The following is an 8,216-nucleotide window of genomic DNA, read 5'->3' as shown; positions in this document are numbered from 1 at the left end:
TGAGCAAAAAAAGCAGTGGTTCTCGCACTGACCCTTGGGGAACACCACTGTCGACTATCCTCCAGTCTGACAAAGAACCATTTAATAAGACTCGCTGTTTTCTGTCCTTAAACCAATTTTCTATCCAATTGGACACTGACCCTCCTATACCACGAACCTCAATTTTGTTAACCGCCCTTTTATGTGGTACCTTGTCAAACGCTTCCTTAAAATCCATATAAACAACATCCACTGCATTCCCTTCATCAAGCTGCTCTGTTAGTTCATCAAAAAATGCAGCTAGATTAGTCAAGCATGAACTCCTATTTATAAATCCATGCTCACTCTCCTTAATTAACTCGAACCTCTCCAAGTGACTGTTGATTTTTTACCCTGATTATTCTTTCTAAAACCTTACCCACCGCTGCTGTTAATCTAACTAGCCTGCAGTTACCCGAACTGTCCTTACACCCTTTCTTGAATAAGGGTGTCGCATTTGCCACTGTTTAATCCTCTGGCAGGTCCCCCATATCCAGGGAAGATTGGAAGATTATAGCAAGCCCTTCCGTTATCTGCATCCGCATTTCCTTTCGCAACCTGGGATGTGAGCCATCCGGACCAGGTGATTTATCTTCCCGAAGCACAGCCAGCCTTTTTAGTACCTCCCTCTCCTAATTTGTACTCTCTCCATTGCCTCTACTTTCTTCACTTCAACTGATATTTTGTCAAATTCCACTTCCTTAGTGATCACTGATGCAAAGTACTCATTCAGTAGATTAACATTGCCCTGCACCTCTAAGCTTATATTATCCTTTTTGTCCCTAATAGACCCGACTCAACCTCTTACTACCCACTTATCATTTACATGCTGCTCGAAGATTTTTGGGTTTCCTTTCATGTTGACTGCCAGTCTATTCTCATAGAAATAGAGAATAAGCAAATATAGAAGATGTAAGTATTTCCCATCCTTGATGAGGTGGAATTTTTTATGTTGTGGGTGGTAATGTCTTGGCCCACGAGTGTGGTGGAAGCAGAGACAACCAATAATTTGAAAAGGCAATTGGATGGATACTTGAAGGAAAGAAACTTGCAGGAAGAAAGGGATCGAGCTGGTGAGTGGAACTGATTAGATTGCTCCGGGGAGAGCCAGCATGGACGTGATAGGCCAAATGACCACCTTCGATGTTGTAAATGACACTGTGTTGTTTCTCAAATTCAATCCAATGGTGCTTGGGAAATAATCTCAAAGTAAATTGTGCAACTGGAAAATCAGAACCAAGGCAAGGGACGCATAAGGAAGCGAAATTGTTGAAACCCGGGATTGAACCAGGGACCTTTAGATTTTCAGTCTCACTCTCCCAACTGAGCTATTTCAGCCCTACATTAACAGCAGCTTGGTGTCCTTGTTTTGGAAGAAAATAAATACATTCAAGTTTTCCAAAAAATTAAAGAACACAACATGTGAGTAATATTCCCCATTGCTTTCTCGGTACTGATGGATTGTGAAGCGGGAGACAGCCAGAAGTGCCACTGAGCCGCACAGACCCCGAGCTGAGAATGAAATGAGATCAATTCAATCTTTCATAGTGAGATGCTGCTGAGAGGTAAGAGTCCTGAATCAAAGCGAGACTTGCTCATTTCAAACACTCCCTGTACTCTCTGCTCATGAAGCCTTAAAAAAGGGAAAAACAGAATGGCACTCAAACTCACAACCCTGCCATTAAAAGTCTCATATTCGACTGACAGAACTGTCACTTCTACTCGGTCTCTTATTGGATGGATGCAACTCCAACGCAGGGATGGCATTCAAATCCTCCCATGGGTCCACATGTCAGACTGAGTTCCATGTTGTAGACTCAAGCAAAGGAAATCTGCTCACTTCCAAAACTTTCAGCGAATTGACGCTGATTACAATCAACATCATCGGAGGTCAGAACTACATGGTGAAAGGAGACACCCTGAAGAAGGATCCACAATTATTCAAAGGCATCGACAAAGTGAAAAACAAGAAAATCGATGAGTCAATGCAAGCCAAACAACAGAAGCACTGAAGAATTCCATTCCATTCCAGAACCCAGTCCTGTTGTTTTTGGAGTCAGGTCTCAATTACTGCAACAACTTTATATTCCCACTTGGCTATCTGTACATTTAGTTAATTACAATTTTGTCGACAAGCTCTTTGAATCCAGCTGGTCCTCAAGCCAGCTCCGTTTGGAAGTCAATTCCACCTTCTGCAAGGCTGAAACCAATAGATAACCTTAATCTAAACATGCCAGCAGGCCAGGGCTCATCTGGGATTAGAATCTTGCATTTCTTACATGTTAATCAACCACATTCCCTAAGCAAGAATCATACCCCTAGACCAACGAGCCACTGACCAGTCAGGTTTCTTTAGCTGCTGTGGAATTTCACTGGAACCCCCAGCCAATCATCCATTTTATATTTCAGATCAAAGCAACATCCTGCAAATGCTGAAATAAAAACAGAAAGTGCTGGAAATGTTCAGCAGCTCTGGCAGCATCTGTGCTGAGAGAAACACAGTTAACGTTTCAGGGCACTCACCTTTTGTTTCAGCCATCCTTTCAGACTGCTTCTGTCCATCCAATCTCATTTTCTATTCGATTCACATTCTAACCATTCACTACGTTACTACATTTTTCATGAATTCCTCATTTCTTTTATTAATGACAATTTTGTATTTCTGGACTTTGCTTCAGACACCACCACAAGTGGAATCATGTCTCCATCGACCCAATCAAACCACTTCGCTGTATCCTCACATTGCTATGTTTCTTTAACCCTGACAGACTGTGGAGTTTCTGCTGCTTGATTGCAGTTCTTGCTACCCGCCAGTAGATGTCACCTCACTCCAATACAGTGACGTTTACAAATCTGAGAGAGACACAACAGGAAATAATTGTTCACATTATAGTGAATGTGTGGGATTTAGAAATACTAGGAGTGGAGACGAGTTACTATTGCACTCTGCTATTACATCTTTTATAATGGACTCCAGCATTTTGCCCACGACTGATGTCAGGCTAACCGGTATATAATTCGCTGTTTTCTTTCTGCCTCTTTTTTTCAATAGTGGAGTTACATTAACTACCGTCCAATCCATTTGAAATGTTCCAGAGTCTACAGAATTTTGGAAAAAGACCAGAAATGCATCTGCTATTCCAAGGGCCACCTCCTTAAGTACTCTGGGATGTAGATTATCAGTCCTTGGGGATTTATCGGCCTTCAATCCCATCAATTTCCCAAACATTCCCTACGAATACAGATTTCATACAGTTCCTCCTTCTCATTAGACCCGATGTTCCCCAACATTTCTGGGAGGTAATTTGTATCGTCCTTTGTGAAGACAGAACCAAAGTATGTATTTAATTGGTCTGCCATTTCTTTGTTCCCCATTATAAATTCCCCCGTTTCTGACTGTAAGGGACCCACATTTGTCTTCACTAATCTTTTTCTCGACACATATCTATAGAAGCTTTTACAGTCAGTTTTTATGTTCTCTGCTAGCTTACTCTCATACTCTATTTCCCCCTTCTTAATCAATCCTTTTGTCCTCCTCTGCTAAATTCCAAACTGCTCACAATCTTCAGGTTTGCTGCTTGTTCTGACCATTTTATATTTCTCCTCCTTGGATCTAATACTTTCCTTAATTTCTTTTGTAAGCCACAGTTGAGCCACCCTTCCTGTTTTACTTTTGCACAGACAGGAATGAACAATTGTTGTAATTCATCCATGCACTCTTTAAATGCTAGCCATTGCCTATCCACTGTCAACCCTTTAAGCAACGTTCCCCAATTTATCATCGCCAACTCCCGCCTCATACCTTCATAGTTTCCTTTGTTTAGATTCAGGACCCGAGTCTCGGAATCAACTCTCTCACTCTCCATCTTAATGAAGAATTTTATCATATTATGGGCGCACTTCCCCAAGGGACCCCACACAACAAGATTGTTAACTAATCCTTTCTCATTACACAATACCCAGTCCAGGATGGCCTGTTCTCTGGAGGTGTTATACACCTCTATCAATTCTCCACTCAATCTCCTTTGAGAAAGGCAGAATAATCTTAGCTTTTCCAACCTAACCTTGTAACTAAAATCTCCCATCCCTGGATCCATTCTGGTAAATCGCCTCTGCATCCTCTCAAGGACCCTCACATTCTTTCTAAAGTCTGCTGAGCAGAACTGGAAGCAACACTCCAATTGGGGCCTAACCAGAGTTTTATAATGGTTCAGCATAACAACCCTGCTTTTGTACTCAATGCCTCTATTTATAAAGCCCAAGATCCCATATGCTTTGCTAACCACTCTCGCAATATGTCTTGCCACCTTCAAAGATCGGTGCACATGAACCCCAAGTCCCTCCATTCCAGCACACTCTTTATAACTGTGCCATTAAGTATATATTGCCTCTCCCTATTCCTTATGCCAAAATACATCACCTCACACTTGTCACTATTAAATTCCATCTGCCACCTGTCTGCCCATTCTGCTAGCCTATCACTGTCCTGATACAGGCAGTTCATATTATCCTCACTATTTGCCGCTCCTCCAAGTTTGGTGTCATCGGCATATTTTGAGATTCTACTCTGTATTCCAAGATCCAAGTCACTTACCTTCAGCAAAAAAAGCAGTGGTTCTGGCACTGACCCTTGGGGAACACCACTGTCGACTATCCTCCGGTCTGACCAAGAACCATTTAATATGACTCGCTGTTTTCAGTCTTTAAAACAATTTACTATCCAAATGGACACTGACCCTCCTAATCCATGTACCCCAATTTTGTTAACCACCCTTTTATGTGGTACTTTATAAAATGCTTTCGTAATATCCATATAAACAACATCCACTGCATTCCCTTCATCAGTATTCTCAGATAGTTTGTCAACAAATGCAGTTAGATTCGACAAGCATGAACTCCCATTGATAAATCCATGCCCCTCTCCTGAATTAACTCAAACCTCTCCAAAGGACTTGATTTTTTTCCCTGACCTGTTGATCTCATGCTGATAGCAAGCTCACCATTGAGCATGTATTTGGCAATGTGACCGTCATCCATTTGGCCCAGTCAACAGAGTCACCGCTGACTCAAGAGGGCAAACATGCTGTGGATCCCTGCACGCTGGTGTACTTCCGCATTCGGCACTCTGTCCTGCCAGGAGATGCCCAGTATCCATCTGAGGCAGTGGAGGTGGAAGCTGTTCAGCCGCTTTTTTTGGCTTGTATAAGTTGTTAATTCTTCTCTACTATAAAGGAGGGTGCTGAGAACACAAGCCTGGTACACGTGGAGCTTTGTATTTTCGGTCAGTTTGCTGTCGGTTCACACTTGTCTTCTCAACTTTGACATGAAAGCTGCAGCATTGGCAATCCTGGTGCTGATTTCAGCATCAAGGGCCAGATTGCTGGTGATTGTTGATTGAAGGTATGTGAAGCTGTTGACAACCTCCAAAGTGAGGTTGTCGATGTTGATGGAAAGTGGAGTCTCTACGTCCTGGCCCGTAACTTTCATCTTCCTGATGCTGATTGTCAGTCCAAACTCTTTGCAGGCCAGGGAGAACCGATCTGCAAGCTGCTGTGACTGAACTTCATTATGGGATGTCAGCACAGCATCATCAGCAAATAGCAACTCACAGCCTAGGAATTTACCCACTTTGGTCTTGGCGCACAGTCTTGCCAAGTTGAACAGCTTGTCGTCAGCTCTGATGTGCAGGTGAACACCTATATCTGATTAATTGAAAGTGTACAACAGCAGCATGGAGAAGAATATGCCAATTATAAAGGATGTGATAACTAGACAGTTCGAAAATGATGACATGATTGGGCAGAGTCAACATAGATTTATGAGAAGGAAAACAGGTTTGAAAAACCTGTTGAGATTTTTGAGGATGTTACCTATAGAACAGATAAAGGAGAACCAGTGGATGTGTGGTATTTGTATTTTCCTTTGGTAAGGTCCCACACAGGAGGTGAGTAAACAAAATTAGAGCACATAGGCTTGGGGATAATATACTGATATGGATTGAGAATTGGTTAACAGACCGAAAACAGAGAGCAGGAATAACGGGTCCTTCTCAGGATGGCAGGCTGTTACTATTGGGGTACTGCAAGGATCAGTGTTGGAGCCACAGCTGTTAACAACCTATATAAATGATTTGGACGTGGGGATTAAATGTAATATTTCCAAGTTTGCAGATGACACAAAGCTCGGTGAAGTGTGAGTTGTGAGGAGGATGCAGAGAGGCTTCCAGGGGACCTGGAGAGGCTAAGTGAATGGGCAAGAACATGGAATATAATGTGAATAAGTGTGAAGTTATTCACGTTGGTAGAATAAACAGAAAGACAGAGTATTTCTTAAATGGTGAGAGGTTGGGAAGTGTCGATGTCCAAAGGGACCTGGGTGTCCTTGTTCCTGAGACACTAAAAGCTCTTGTGCAGGTGCAGCAATCAACTAGGAAGGCAAATGGTATGTTGTACCCACACGAGGGGTCATGAGCACAGGAGTAAAGATGTCTTGCTGCAATTGTATAGAGCCTTGGTGAATCCGCACTGGAGTATTGTGTACAGTTTAGTCTCCTCACCTTGTGAAGGATACACTTGCCAGAGAGGGGGTGAAACAGAGGGTCAACAGACTAATCTTTTTTTTGCATTTATTTCATTTCATCTCAGTTTGTTCAGTTTGCTTACCTACTGTTTTTTTTCAGGTTTGTACTTCCTGCTGTTCAATATTCAGTCCATTAACACCTAATCTGGACTAATGCTTTGTCATTCAACACACCATTAACATATTGTTTGCCTTTGCTGCATGACCTTTTGGTCAGCTATGTGGCCTTGTCCAATCTACACCTTCTCCTTTGTTATCTCTTGCCCCACCCCCACCCCACTTGCTTATAACCTGTGACTTTTCTAATATATGTCAGTTCCGAAGAAGGGTCACTGACCTGAAACGTTAACTCTGCTTCTCTTTTCACAGATGCTGCCAGACCTGCTGAGTGGTTCCAGCATTTCTTGTTTTTATGTCACCAGACTAATCCCTGGGATGGTGGGATTGTCTTATGAGGAAACTGGGCCTGTATTCCTTAAAGTTTCGAAGAATGAGAGGTGATCTGATTGAAACTGACAAAATTCTTACAGGGCGTGACAGTGTGGATGTAGACAGGATGTTTGCCCTAGTTGGTGAGTCTAAAACCAAAGGACATTGTCTCAGAATAAGGAGTAGGCCATTTAAAACTGAGATGGGTGGAATTTCTTCACTCAGACGGTGGTGAATCATTGGAATACTGTGCCCCAGAGGGCTGTGGCAGCTCAATCATTGAGCATGTTCAAGACAGAAATTGATAGAAATCTTGACACTCATGACATCAAGGGATATGGGGATAGCATGGGAAAGGGGCTTTGAGGTCGGTGATCAGCCATGATCGAATTGAATGACAGAGCAGGCTCGACGTGCTGAATAGCTTACTCCCATGTTCCTCTGTTCCGAAGAGAGTTGGCGCCAGCACGCAGCCCTGCTTTACCCCACTGCTGATCTTGAAAGCGTCTGATGTTGCTCCATTGTAACTGATGGAACTGTGCATGTTCTCGTGGAAAGAAGAGATGATGCCCAAGAGGTCAGGAGGGCAGCCTGTCTTCCATTGCAGTTTGAAGAGCCCGTCTCTGCTGACAAGATCAAAGTCCTTAGTGATGTTGATATAAATGTGTAAGTCTCTGTGGCGCAGCGGATAGCGTGTTGGACTTCTAAATAATGATTAAGACGATATCCAAAGGTTGTGGGTTCAAATCACACCAGAGTCAGATTTTGGACCAGAAACAGAGGAGCACAACGGAACAACAAATGAAGAAATGCGCCAAAAGCACAGACTCGGAGACAGAGCGAGAGAGAGAGGAGCAGAGCAGGGGAAAAAATCGAGGAGTGACATCACAATGGAGAGTGAGAGCAGGGAAACAGAGAGCCGCTGGGGTGAGGACACAGGATTTGGTTCTTTCTTCGGTGCAGTGGAAGGAGCTGTTTGGTGAGGATCTGGTAAGCTGTGACATCACAGGCAAGAAGGTAGTTGATTGGTTTGGAAGAACCGACCTGCTTGATGCGCATCTGGTAAGTGATTAAGATGCATTTTAGTCCTCACGTTTAAAATAGTAAACAAACTAATGGTAAGTTTAATAAAATATGCAATAAAATGAATAATTGAATAAAATATTTAAGTAGTTAATTGAAACACGTTA

The 8,216-nt window shown here is 42.8% G+C and overlaps 1 non-coding gene across 1 annotated transcript; it reads left to right on the top strand.

Annotated features, from left to right (window-relative positions):
• The first annotated feature begins 7,696 nt into the window (after window positions 1-7,696).
• Window positions 7,697-7,787, top strand: trnar-ucu (transfer RNA arginine (anticodon UCU)). Its single transcript is given in 2 exon segments — window positions 7,697-7,733; window positions 7,752-7,787. It is a non-coding gene; the product is annotated as a tRNA-Arg (tRNA).
• Window positions 7,788-8,216: the final 429 nt, after the last annotated feature.

Source organism: Heterodontus francisci, unplaced genomic scaffold (genome assembly GCF_036365525.1).
Source record: "Heterodontus francisci isolate sHetFra1 unplaced genomic scaffold, sHetFra1.hap1 HAP1_SCAFFOLD_51_2, whole genome shotgun sequence".
NCBI classification, from domain to species: domain Eukaryota; kingdom Metazoa; phylum Chordata; class Chondrichthyes; order Heterodontiformes; family Heterodontidae; genus Heterodontus; species Heterodontus francisci.
Note: the sequence above shows the minus strand (reverse complement) of the source record. Positions and strands in the feature narration are given on the sequence as shown.